This window comes from Sus scrofa, chromosome 15 (assembly GCF_000003025.6).
Source record: "Sus scrofa isolate TJ Tabasco breed Duroc chromosome 15, Sscrofa11.1, whole genome shotgun sequence".
Taxonomy (NCBI): domain Eukaryota; kingdom Metazoa; phylum Chordata; class Mammalia; order Artiodactyla; family Suidae; genus Sus; species Sus scrofa.
This window is the reverse complement of record NC_010457.5, coordinates 7,432,777-7,446,862: the sequence shown is the minus strand read 5'-3', so window position 1 is coordinate 7,446,862 and position 14,086 is coordinate 7,432,777. Positions and strand designations below refer to the sequence as shown.

At 36.3% G+C, this 14,086-nt stretch overlaps 1 pseudogene; it reads left to right on the top strand.

Annotated features, from left to right (window-relative positions):
* LOC110257094 lies at positions 3,854–7,918 on the top strand (annotated as a pseudogene).

Below are 14,086 nucleotides of genomic sequence, written 5' to 3'. Positions count from 1 at the left end.
CAAAAAAAATTAAGGGATTTCTTTCAAGACCACAAAGAAGCTAGTGAGTGGTAGAAGAAGCCTTGGGTTCTGAACTATCTGACCCCCAAACCCATTCTTTTTTCTTTTCATTGAGATATAATTGACACATAACATTCTGTTAGTTTCAGGTTTACAACATAATTTCACACTTTTGTACACTGTGAAATGTTCACAATCTAATCACTGTAAATCACCATAAATAATTACAAAACATTTTCTTCCTATGATAAGAACTTTCAAGATTTACTTTCTCAGGAACCTTTGAATATACTCTACAATACCTATAGTCACCGCAGTACACACCACATCTCCATGACCTATTTGTTTCACAGCTGGAAGTCTATACCTCTGTCTCCTTCACTCATTTTTCTCACTTCCAACACCCCTCCACCCTGGCAATCACTACTCTCTTATAATCCCATATCTGTTTCATTTGTTTTGTATTTTATCTTCCATATAAGGGTGAGATTATACAGTATTTGTCTTTCCCTGACTTATTTCACTAAGCATAATACCTTTAAGGTCTATTCATGTTGCAGATGGCAAGATTTTATTCTTTTTTTATGGGAGATTAGTATTCCATTGTGTGTGTGTGTGTGTGTATGTGTGTACACCCAAATACTGTTTTTGTTTTCTTTGGATAAATACCCAAAGAAGTGGAATTGTATCATATTGTAATTCTATTTTTGATTTTTTGAGGACGCTCCATACTGTTTTTCATAATGACTGCACCAATTTACCTTCCCATAACAGTGCACGAGGGTTCCCTTTTCTCCACATCCTTGCTAAAACTTGTTATTCTTTTGTTTTTAAGAATAGTCATTCTAATTATGTGTGAGGTGATATCTCATTGTGGTTTTACTTTGTATTTCCTTGATGGTTAGTGATGTTAAACATCTTTTTATGTTTCTGGTGGCCATCTGAATGTTTCCTCTGGAAAAATTTCAGATTTTCTGTCCATTTTTAAAATGGATTGTTTATCTTTATGCTATTTGTATTATATGCTATTTGTATTATATGAGTTCTTTATATATTTTGATTAGTAACCCCATCAGGTATATGATTTACAGATATCTTCTCTCATTTCAATAGACTGCTTTTTTTTTGATGATAGTTTTCTTTTTTGTTTGATATGTCCTAATTCTTTATTTTTGCTTTTGTTGCCTTTGCTTTTGGAGTCATAAATAAAAAAATGCTAAGACCTATGTTAAGAAACTTACCTATGATTTCTTCTAGGTATTTTGTGGTTTCAGTTCTTGCATTCAAGTCTTTAATTCATTTAGAGCTATTTTTGTGTGTGGTATAAGACAGTAGTCTAGTTTTATTCTTTTGTATGTGGCTGTCTGGTTTTCTCAACAGAATTTATTAAAGGACTGTCCTTTCCCCGTTGTATACTTGTGCCTCCTTTGTCAAAAATTCATTGACTATATATGTGTAGATTTACTTCTGAACTCTATTCTGTTCCATTGATCTATGCATCTGTTTATACGCTAATATACTGTTTTGATTACTGTAGCTTTGTAATATAGTTTGAAATTAGAGCGCACGATGCCTCCAGGTTTGTTTTTATTTTGCAAGATTGCTTTCTCTATTCAGGGTCTTTTGTGGTTCCATACAAATTTTTAGGATTGTTTGTTCCATTTCTGTAAAAATTGTCATTGGGATTTTGACAGGGATTGTATTGAATCTGTAGATTGCTTTGAGTAATATGGTCATTTTAATATTAATTCTTCTAACACATGAGCATAAACTATCTTTTTTTGTATGTCTATTTCAGTTTGTTTTTATCAGTGTTTTATAATTTTCAGTGCACATCATTCACTTTCTTGGTTAACTTTATTCCTAGGTTTTTTATCCTTTTTGATGATGTTGTAAATGGAATTGTTTTCTTAATTTCTTGTTCTGATAGTTTCTTGTTACTATATAGAATGCAAAAGATTTTTATATGTTGATTTTGTACCCTAAAACTTTACTAAATTCATTTATTTTCCCTAACATTTTTTTTTTTTTTTGGTGAAATTTTTAGGGTTTTCTATCTTATAAAATCATGTCATGTACAATGGTGACATTGTACTTCTTCCTTTCTAATTTGGATGGCTGAATTTCTTTTTCCTGCCAAATTGCTCTGGCTAGTACCTCCAATACTATGTTGAATGAAAGTGGCAAGAGTGGGCATTTTTTGTCTTGTTCCTGATCTTAGGGGAAAAGTTTTTAGTTTTTCATCTTTTAGTGTGAGGGTAGCTGTGGGCCTGTCATGTATGACTTTTATTATGTTGAGGTACATTCCCTTTGTACCTACTTTACTGAGAGTTTTGATCATAAATGGATGTTGAATATTGCCAAGTGCATTTTTTTCTGCATCTATTGAAATGATTATGTAATTCTTATTCTCATTTTGTTTGTGTGGTATATTGCTTTGATTGACTTGCTAGCGTTGAACATTTTTTTTTTTTTTTTTAGGGCTGCATGTGCGATTTATGTAAGTTCCCAGGCTAGGGCTCTAATCGGAACTACAGCTGCTGTCTTACACCACAGCCACAGCAACACCAGATCTGAGCCGTATCTGCAACCTACATCACAGCTCATGGCAATGCCAGATCCTTAACCCACTGAGCGAGGCCAGGGATTGAACCCCCATCCGCATGGATCCTAGTCAGGTATGTTACTGCTAAGCCACAAAGGGAACTCCCTTTTTTTCTTTTTTTGGAACAATTCTTGCACCTTGGAATAAATTCCATTTGATTGTGGTGTATGATCCACTGAATGTATTGTTGAATTTGGTTTGCTATTATTCTGTTAAGGATGTTTGCATCTACGTTTATTAGGGATACTGGCCTTTACTTTTCTTTCTTTCTTTTTTTTTTTAATGTTTTTGTCTGGCTTTGTATCAGGGTAATGAGGTACTCAAAATAAGGTTAGAAATGTTCCCTCCTCTTCAAATTTTTGGAAGAGTTTGAGAAGGATAGGTATTAAATTTTTAAGTGTTTTGTAGAATAAACCAGTCAAGCCATCTTGTCTTGGACTTTTGTGTTGGGAGGTTTTAAATCATGGATTCAATATCCTTTCTAGAAATTGGTCTATTCAGATTTTCTATTTTTTCTCATTCAATCTCGGAAGGTTCTAGGAGTTTATTTTTTCTAGGTTGTTCAATTTGTTGGTGTATAATTGTCCATAGTGGTCTCCTGTGAGCCTTTGTATTTCTATGATATCAGCTGTAATTTCCCCTCTTTTCTGATTTTATTTATTTGAGATCTCTCTTTTTTTGCTTGGTGAGTCTAACCAGTTTTTACCAATTTGGTTTACCTTTTCAAAGAACCAGCTTAGTTTTGTTGATCTTTTCTATAGCCTTTTTAGTTTCTATTTCATTTATTTCTACTCTGTTACTTGCTTTGTTTGTTTTTCTGTTTCTAGCTCTAGATGGAAAGTTAGGTTGTTTATTGGAGATTTTTCTTATTTCTTGAGGCAGGCCTGTGTTGCTCTGAACTTTCCCTCGTAGAACTCCTTTTGTTGCATCCCACAGAATTTGGTAAGTTGTATTTCCATTTTCATTTGCCTCAAGTATTTTTTTATTATTTATTTATTTATTTGTCTTTTTTGGGGCTGCACCAGCTGCATATGGAGGTTCCAAGGCTAGGGGTCTAATTGGAGCTACAGCTGCTAGCCTACGCCATAGCCACAGCAACACCAGTTCTGAGCTGAGTCTGCAACCTATACCACAGCTCATGGCAACACTGGATCCTTAACCCACTGAGTGAGGCCAGGGATTGAACCCGCAACCTCATGGTTCCTAGTTGGATTCGTTTCTGCTGTGCCACAATGGGAACTCCTCAAGTATTTTTTAAATTTCTCCTTTTATTTCTTCATTTACCCATTGGTTGTTCAGTAACTTGTTTAATCTCCACAAATTTGTGATTTTTCTAGTTCTCTGCTTGTAATTGATTCTGGTTTCATATTATTGAGATTGAAAAACATGCTGGATGTGATTTTTTTTTGCACCTAACATATGATCTACCCTGGAGAATATTCCATGTGCATTTGAGAAGAGTGTGTATTTCATGGCTTTTGGATAGAATGTTCTGCATATATCTCTTTCTCTGTATATCTATCAAGTACATATGGTCTCATGTACTGTTTAAAGCTGATGTTGCCTTATTGATTTTCTGTTTGGATGATCTATTTATTCATTGGTTACCACGAGATTCACATACTGTTATATGTGAATATGTTATATGTTATGTGTGAATCTCATGGTAACCAATGAATAAATAAGTTATATATATAATATATATGTCATATCTACAAGTTATGTATATAATAGACTGTTATGTAACAGTCTATTTTAAATTGGTAGCAACTTAAGTTTGAATGAATTCTAAAACTCTATACTTTTACCAGCCCTCTCCACCTTTTATGTTTTCGATGTTATGTTTACATCATTTTATTTTATGTATCCCTTAACTTATTATTGTAGTTATAGTTATTTTTACTACTTTTGTCTTTTAACCTTCATACTGGCTTTATAAATGCTTGACCTACTACCTTTATGATGTATTTACCTTTACCTATGAGATTTACACTTTCATACATTTTCTTGTTAATAATTAATGCCCTTTATTTTCAGCTTGAAGAAATTCCTTTAGCATTTCTTGTAAGGCAGATTAAGTGGTGATGAATTCCTTTAACTTTTCCTTTTCTCAAAACCTCTTTATCTCTTCTTTGATTCTGCATGATAACCTTGCCATATAGAGTTTTTGGTTGGAGTTTTTGCCCTTTTAGCATTTTGAATATATCATGTCATTTCCTTCTAGCCTGTAAAGTTTCTGCTGAAAAATCTTCTGAAAATCTTCTGGGGGTTCCCTTATATATAACATTTTTTTTTTTCTCTTGTTGTTTTAAGATTCTCTTTCTATCTTTAATTTTTGATGTTTTTATTGTAATGTGTCTTGATATGGATCTTTTTAGGATGATTTTTTTCTTGGAACTCTTTGGATGTCAGTTTTCTACCCTAGGTTAGGGACATTTTCAGCCTTCATTTCTTCAAATAAATTTTCTGTACCTTCTTCTCTCTTTTCCTTCATGGACTCCTATAATGCAAATGTTATTTCACTTGATTTTGTCCACTAGGCCCCTTAAGATATCTTCACTTTTTAAAATTATTATTATTTATTTTTCTTGCTGCTCTGTTGAGTGAGGTCCACTTCCTTATATTTTAGGTCACTTATCCTTTCTGTTGCTTCATCTAGTCTGCTGTTGAATCTCTAGTGTATTTTTTCAGTGTAGTTATTGTATCCTTCAGTTCTGTGACTTCTATTTGGTACTTTCTTATACTTTCTATATCTTTGTTGAGGTTCTCACTCTTCTCATCCATTCTTTTCCCAAGTTTCCTGAGTCTTTTTGTAAAAATTACTGTAAACTCTGTATCAGGTAAGTTACTTATCTCCACTTCATTAAGGTTTTTCTTAGGTTTTATTTTGTTCTTTCCACTGAAACGTATTCCTCTGCTTCCTCATTTTGCTTGACTCTGGTCTGTTTCTGTGTATTAGGTAAAATACGTATCTCTCCCAGTCTTGAAGGAGTGGCCTTGCGGAGGAGAAGAACCTTATATTTCAACCTTGCCCTAGCTCTTGGTTGTCTCTTGAATCTTTGTGATTGTCTAAGTAGCCTGATTTGTTCTTGATAGGTCCCGGTTGTTGAAGGTGTGCCAAGACCTGTCAGTGTTCTAAAAGAAGGATCTCAGTCAGCACCTAGTTTCAAGCTGATTAGAAGCCAGACCATCAGGCAGCAGCTTTTAAAGTATGCTAATATATATTCTCCTGCGGGACTGTAATCATAAGTCTTGCTGGCCTGGGGTGGTAAGTCCGTGTGATCTGGTGTCCTCTGGGTAGCACTTAAAAAATCAAGGCTTCAGACAAGTGTATAAGCTCTTAGAGGTACCAGCGAACTATAATGAGGCCAAGGGAGAGCACGTCGGTGTTCCCCTGCATTTCCTGGCAGCACCTCTGTTCCTTCTAGATGCATGGCAAACCTGAAACCTGCCCCTCAGGCTGAAGCTCCAGGACAAGTAAATAGGTCTTTTTCACAGAAAGACTGGGGGTGTGTTTCAGTCTGTTGTGTGTGCTGTGCCCTGGGGGCAGTAGCCTGCCAAGAACTGTCTTTCTGATTGTTACAGAGAGTCCTGTGGGGCTCAGGAACACAATCTCTCCTGGCCACCAAAGCCAGGCGATCAATGGGCGTCCCTTGTGTGAACTGTGTGTGTCGTCGGCTTTCACGAGTTAGTGGGAGAGCCCAGGGCTGGGCCACACGTGCTAGCTTTTGTAGGACTTCTGGAGAGAGAGAGAGAGCACAGGGTCAGGGTGTGCCTGCTGGCACTATTCAGGGTAGAGGGAGAGAACAAATGCTGCCCGCCAGTGCCTCCATCCCCATAGAGAGTCCCAGTAGGCCTCTGCGCTGCTGGCAGGTGATTTACGATTATCAAATGAATCGCCTTCCTGTATAGTCTAGGCACTTTTCAAACTGCTGCTTCTGCGCTGGTCCCTGGGGAGAGTGAGTCTGTGTGTGAGCCGTTTAGGGGAAATATCTCAACTTCCTACAACTTTGCTTTTTCAAAGCCAGGCATTTTAGGGGCTCATGTCTCCATTGCAGGGCCCAAAACTTAGGGTATCTGAGGTGGGGCATGAACCGCCTGTTCCTCAGAGAGAAGCTCCAGATATGTGAGATCCCTCCTGACTAGGTTGCCAAGCTGGGCATCGGCTTCTTGGCAAGACTGTATTTTTGCCTCTCCTCCCCATCTCAATGTGGACCTTTTGCTCTTTGTTGTGAAGCAACTGTTTCAGGTTTTTTTCAGAGGATATTTTTCCATGTGTAGTTGTAGATTTGGTGTGTCCATGGGTAGAGGTGAATTCAGGATCTTCCTATGCTTCCGTCTTCAATGCCTGTCATTTTAAACACTGTATTGTTGAGCTCACCATATAAAGCTCTTAGAAATTAAAATTTCTTTATCAAATACCAGTATAAATAGCCAAGGTATAATTGGGTAGGAAGTTGGGATGAAAGAATAGGTTTATGTCAAATAAGGCAAATTTAAAAAAAAACCATCTGCTCTTTGCTCAGGCCTTTGGCACTAGCAGGATGAGTAAGTGTCCCGGTCTTTGTACTGACGGGAAGCTCTGGGGCCACAGATGGGATCAGAGGTGTCATGATAAACAGTACAAGAAAGCTCATTTAGGAACAATCCTGAAGGCCAGCCCTTTTGGAGCTGATTTTCATGCAAGGGGCACTGTCCTGGAAAAAGTAAGGGTAGAAGTCAGTCAAATTTTGCCATCAGAATGTGTGTCAGGACGCAGCTGACAAACACATTTATCGAGAGTGGCAAAAACAGAGTCCTGCTGTGGTGCAGTGGGTTAAGAATCCAACTGCAATAAAAAAAAAAAAAAAAAAGAATCCAGCTGCAGGGGCTTGGGTCTCTGTGAAGGCATGGGTTCAATCTACGACCCCGCACAGTGGGTCAAACTATCCAGATTTAATCCCTGGCCTGGGAACTTCTATATGCTGCAGGTGTGGCCATTAAAAAAAAAGTGAAAAAAAAAAAAAGGCAAAAATATCACAGACTTTTTACCCAATAGTAGTTGCTTAAATTTTATTGAGGAGTATGGTGAAGGTGTGGTTGCTGGATTTGGTTGCAAAGGTCATGCTGTTGATGGCATTCCTAGAGTTTGCTTTAAGGCTGTCTAATTTGCCAATTTCTCTCTTTTGGCCTTTATGAAGGCAAGAAGGAAAGACTGAGATCATAAGTTGTGATGGTGAAAACATGGTAGTAGTACATTTTCAGATGCCCCCAACCCTGCCCCCCACACTTCCTACATCAATTTATAATTAAAAATTTATTTTTTATTTTTTTTGTTTTCTAGGGTCACACCTGCAGCATATGGAGGTTCCCAGGCTAGGGGTTTAATTGGAGCTGTAGCCACCGGCCTACACCAGAGGCACAACAATGCCAGATCTGAGCTGAGTCTGCAACCTACACCATAGCTCACGGCAATGCTGGATCCTTAGCCCACTGAATGAGGCCAAGGATCGAACCCAAAATCTCATGGTTCCTAGTTGGATTCGTTAACCACTCAGCCATGGTGGGAACTCCCTCAACTTATAATTGAACAAAAACTTTGAAATACTGGTTCCATCACGAGACCTGGAACTCCATAAATCTATGTCTGCTTAAGTTTGTAGCACCTTGATAAATACGTAGGTCTGATAAATATACATTGAATGAATTACTTTGAATATTGTGGAATATAGTTTAAATTGACTTCAATGAACTCAAATTCTTAGTGATCCACTTTATTAAACCATTGATTTTAGCCTCTTTTTACATGGAAAAAATTAAAATTCTAGTTGTGTCATATAATTTAAGACAAAATGTTATGACATGGTTCTCAATGAAGTATGGTGACTTCAGTTAATTTAAAACTCTTGGATGCAAAGGAAAGTGGAAAGATTCCATCCAGTGTTACAATAAGCACATAATTAGATGTCTGAGATGCATGCTAGCATGCAAAGGTCACATGTAGTAAACATGACTTTCTGTGGAGACCGGGAGAGGCCACCCACAGGAGCCACAGAATATCTATTCTCCACTTAGAAAAGGGTGGGAGAGTTAGCAAGTCTTTTTTTTTTATAACTTAATTGGAAGGGAATTAGAACCCACGGCAAGTTTCTGTGTCTCACTGCCTATGTTGACAAAATGATATATTTAACAAATATTAGAATTTTGGACTCCTTAGGAACTGACTACTTTTTGGGATCAATTCTATAAGCCGAGCATCTTTATCCTATTGCATCCTTTGATGTTGAGGTCGAAGCTTAACCCAGGCAAATTTCCCCTCACTTTTTTACTGATAGAACTTCAAATTCTCCTCACATTGCCATGTAGTTACTGACCCAACTACATAACAGTTTCAACTTTCATGAGGTTGTTAGTTTTGAACAATAAAAAACATGAGCATATGCAAAAGATGAGTTTGTGCATTATTGGTTACTGTTGGTTTCTTATGGCGACTATAAAAACTGGCAGCCCCTCAAGAGTGAAAGCAGAAACTTCTGCAGTCCTAGTGCCATCACCACTGGCAGAATGAGCTACACCAATGAAAAATAACAACATCAGATGTAACTTAATCTTTCCATGGTCAGCAATGGGTGCTAGGTAATAAGCAAAAGTAAGTTTGGTCTATCAAATTTCAAGACTGTAAAAAGAAGTCTCATATTTTGCCATTCAACATGTTGGCTGGGAATACTTCAAGACAAATTCAATACAAACTAAAAGAATTTCAACATGTATAAAAATGGTTCAAATTCTACTTAAATATATATTTTTAAAGTTCTATTTACATGATAACCAAACTTCTTCTTGCCAACAGATTTAGATATTTTGATTGGGTGAATTTCAATGGATAATTTAAAATGTAAATAACAGAAAAATAATATAATCATCATATATTTAGTTGTATACCAATTACGATATCTAATTACTAAGCCTAATTAGGATTAAGATACATGAATCAGTGAGGCTAATATATGGATAAATATAAACTGCTCAACTGACCCAGTTAGAAAAATTAAACTCACATACATCTTTACAAAACTAACGCTAACAGTGGGAACAGACTCCATTCAGAATATTTCTTAGACAAAATTTAGGAAAGTCTAGGGCATCTTCCCTAAAATGCCTCAAACCACATCTGATATTCACTGTCCCTATATTTAAGTTATTCTTGGGTTAACAGCACACAACTAGTATGGAGGTGTTGAACAAATAAATTATAAAGCTGTATTTGTAAACTAAGCAGTAGTCAGTATCATCACTGGCAGACACCTGTGACTTTTAATTTTCATTGATGGAAGCAAACATTCTTTTCTTTGTACTAATGCCAAACACTATTTGCATCAGGACTCTTTTTGATTCTTGGGGCCCAAAAAGACAAAGTCTGATTTTCAAATCAGAGAGCCATATATTTTCTCTTTACACACATATCACCTATAATTGCTAGCAGAGTTGGTATTACCATCAGAAATTAGGGATGGAGATGACAAACCATGGGTTCCCAGCAGCTATTCATATACCTGTGAAACTTTGTGAATTAGCCCAACATGCTTGTGAAAGGATAAGCCCCACATTAAAATCTGGGGAACAGGAAAAGTGCTTCAACTCTGTGAAGTAAGGATGACTTGAGAATATTCTGTGTTCTCCCCATTTAGAAGCATATTCAGAAGATGACAGTCGACTATCGTAAACTTCAAGCTTTAAAGGGTTGCCCCTTTGGACTACCTTGAAAGTCAATATTGATGTAGAAGAGCTCTCTAGTTCTTCCTTATGTGAATCTTAAGTGGCATGATCAGGATTATAGAGTGAGAGTTCTGCCTCTGGATCTCTCTCCTGAAGAGGTAGGCAGGGACCAGAGTAACACACAGGCCCCTGTATTGAAAGATGTCCTTTGGTTAATAGCACTCTTACATAACCTCTGCTGTCACTGAGGACCTGATTGTATTATCACATAATTAACTTATTGGAATTCCCTTCGTGGCTCAGTGGTTAATGAACCCAACTAGGATCCGTGAAGATTCGGGTTTGATCCCTGGCCTCGCTCAGTGGTGAAGGATCTGGCATTGCTGTTAGCTGTGGTGTAGGTCACAGATGCAGCTCAGATCCCACATTGCTGTGGCTGTGGTGTAGGCCAGCGCTACAGGTCCATTTGACCCTAGCCTGGGAACCTCCATGTGCCTTGGGTGTGGCCCTAAATAGCAAAAAAAAAAAAAATAAATAAATTAAAAAAAAATAAAAATTAACTTATTGTCTAGTGATCTTAAATAGGTGCTGACTTACATGCAGGCATGTAAATTTAGGTTCTGGTAGAATCTAGCTTATTAATTTTTATTTTATTCACTTATTCTCTAATATGATACTCTCTACTGTATTACTAGCTAATATGCTGCGTAATATGGTACTTAGAGAACAAATGACTATAAAATTAGTTCACTATAACTAAATCTTGCAAAATTTGTAAACAGAATACTTTGGTAGAATAAAGCAAGCCTCAGAAAACAGATTTCCAGGCATACTCATGTGAACTTGAATGTCATATTGCCTCTCGGATCTCCTCTTCCTAATATTTTAAATAAAGAAATTGAAACAGATGATCATTAATTTTTTCCACAGATCTTTATGTTCTATGCATTTGTTGAATGATGATTAAGTGCTAAAATCGGGAGGATATACATTTACTTTTCTTAACTGTTGCAAAGTTCAATAAGTTTAATTTAGGTAGAGTACTAACATTTTCTGTGGAACTCCAAGAATGCATTAAGCCTCTGACCTGTTTTTTGATGGATAGGCAAAAAATAATTAAGAATTTATAAAATGTTTTGGCCTTATTCACATGTGTCAAAAATGCAGCAATAAAAATGAAGATTTGCTTTATTTAGAGAAGAGTACACAGGCTTTTGTTAGTTCCAGGATGATAACAAGGTGTTAGAATCATAGAATGTAGAACTGCAGATTTATGTTTGGTACACTGCCAGAAACTACAGGGTTGAAAAACATGTCGATTTATGTATATTCTCAAGATTTTGTTATCCAGTCTCAGGCTGTTTGACTATTTTCTGGGATTCATATTCTATTTCTAATTCTTAACCTCAGACTAATTCTTAGAATAAAAATATGGTTGACTAAAGGTTAGCTGTAGAATTCAGTAGGTTCTGAATACAGATGGTAAGAAAGGTAAAACAGTCAGGCAAAGTTAATTTGACCAAAACTAAAAAAAAATTAATTTCAGTATGTCGCACATTATTTGGAACATTTAAAAAAACATATTCACCGAGTCTGAAAATTAGAATTTGTTATTTTAAATTATCAAACTATTAGATTTTATATTTCCCATACATAACTTCTTTCTTGTTTTACAATCTCCACATCTTGAGGCAAGTCACTTTTATCAATATTTCACACCTGAAATGACAAGTTAATGTTATTAATGATGGCAATAAGTTGAGTTGATTATTCTGATATCTCCTATTAAGCAGATTTACAGTGCTATCAATAATGTTCTTTTGTAGTTAAATGTTTTAGAGTATCTTTTAAGTACGTATCCTATATATATTGTACATTTCTGTGTTATAATAATTAATATTTATAACTGTGAACTATCACTATAATGTATCAATAATAAGACAATAACTAGTATTTGTACTATGGTGTTTGCATTTCTAGAGGTTCAAATACCCAAGGGATCCATGGTGGGGCCAAAAGACGGAATTAAGGAGACATTCTAGACTCCAAAGAGAAAACATTCAAAAATTATTTTGATATCGGATTTAAGGAGAAAATATGCCAATAAGAAAATGCTTTTTTTCAAGCTTAAATCAGCATTTGTTACTTAATAGCATTTGTCATTTTCTGATTTTTTCATATGTAGCAAATTAATTTCAAATCATTTTGCTCTTCCAAACGGCTTTGTATATTGTGTTTCTTTTTTCATATTCTTTGGATAACATTTGAGAAAAAATAAGACTACAACAGTCATTGATTACAGTCAGGGTGGAAGACAGTTGTAAGACCAAGGAACAGGTGGAATATGTATGATGGACTATTCACTTCTTGTGCCACCATTTTGTGTCTGTTTAAAAAAAATTTAGCAAATGGTGGATATTGTTTCTTTACAAAAAAATGGTTCTGTACTGGATCCATCTGCGAAGTATAAACATGTCATCAGCACTCATTTTCCATCTCCAAAAAACATTCCCCGTGTCCATATTTGATTTTCAAGTGCATCTGTGCACTGATGGAAACCCTCCCAACATGCTGCCACACAATTGCAAAACCCACACATTTCTGTCTTTGAATCAAGCTTTCACGAGAGCCTGGCCTCCCCTGGGTACAAGCTTATTTCGAAGTTGCAAAGGTCCCCCGGGTGACCCCAATAAAAGAAACTTCAGTGTCCATGGAAAGGTTAAGTTATTCCTTTTAGGAAGATAATTTTGTCCATGAAGTTTTTTTCTACTTTGTTCTGAAATTTTTTTTGTATCTTAGAATCTCTCTTTTTGTGCCCACACTATTCTTACCTAATGATTAGCACATGCACTATTGAGTTTCTCAATGACTAAACTCGCATTTAAGAAAGAAAGTGAAGATCTCCATCTTAGCTTGACTATTCAGAAAGTTTACGCAGAAGAAGCAGGGGTTCATCTCAGAAAGTTGAAAGACAAGCCCCCTGAATTCAGAGTCCCTAACGTTATTGATAATTACATAACCTGAAAGCATTTAAAACATCACTGGAAAAATTTAATCTTTTCATAAACACACATTCAGAAACGAACTCCTTGATCAAGAAGGAAATTTTATTTTACTTCGTTATTTTTCCAACACAGAACCAGAGTTACCTTCGCTATAGAGCAATGGAGTAAGGCTTGCCTGTCATTTTTAATCAGGTTGTTTTAGGTAATTTTTGTTATGCCCCTCATTACTGAATTGTTTATCAATAGGTGCAGCAAGTGTCACTAGCTTTTCTCATCAAACCAGGTCTGACAAAGCAGCACAGTGCATGGGAAAGAGGCAGCTAGGTGAAACTAATGCCATAGATGTTTGATTCATTAGGAGCTTATTGTTAACGGGGATGTCTGATTGTAAAGGCTCAGTCAAGCAAAAGAGTGCAGAGTAATCAGTCGGATTTATAGTTTGCAGGGCTCAGAAAAAAATCAACATAAACCTTTGGATATAGCAGAAACAGAAAAATCCCCTTTGGGCAGCCCTAACCTGGAACCAGCCAAATAAGGTCATGCTACATGAAGGTTTCCTGTTAGGTGATGGGAGATAGAGGCGGATTAGAGCCATATGGCATGGCCTATCATACCTTCTGACTTAAGATAACAAAGCCAAGCTTTGTGCTTAGCTGTTTTTGACTGACATCATCAATTTTATTTTATGTTGGTCACCTCCGGTAACAGGAAAAAATGGCCTAGGGTTGATAACACATGCTTTCCCCCCCTTTTCGTATTAAGATGCCTAGAAGCTAGTTTT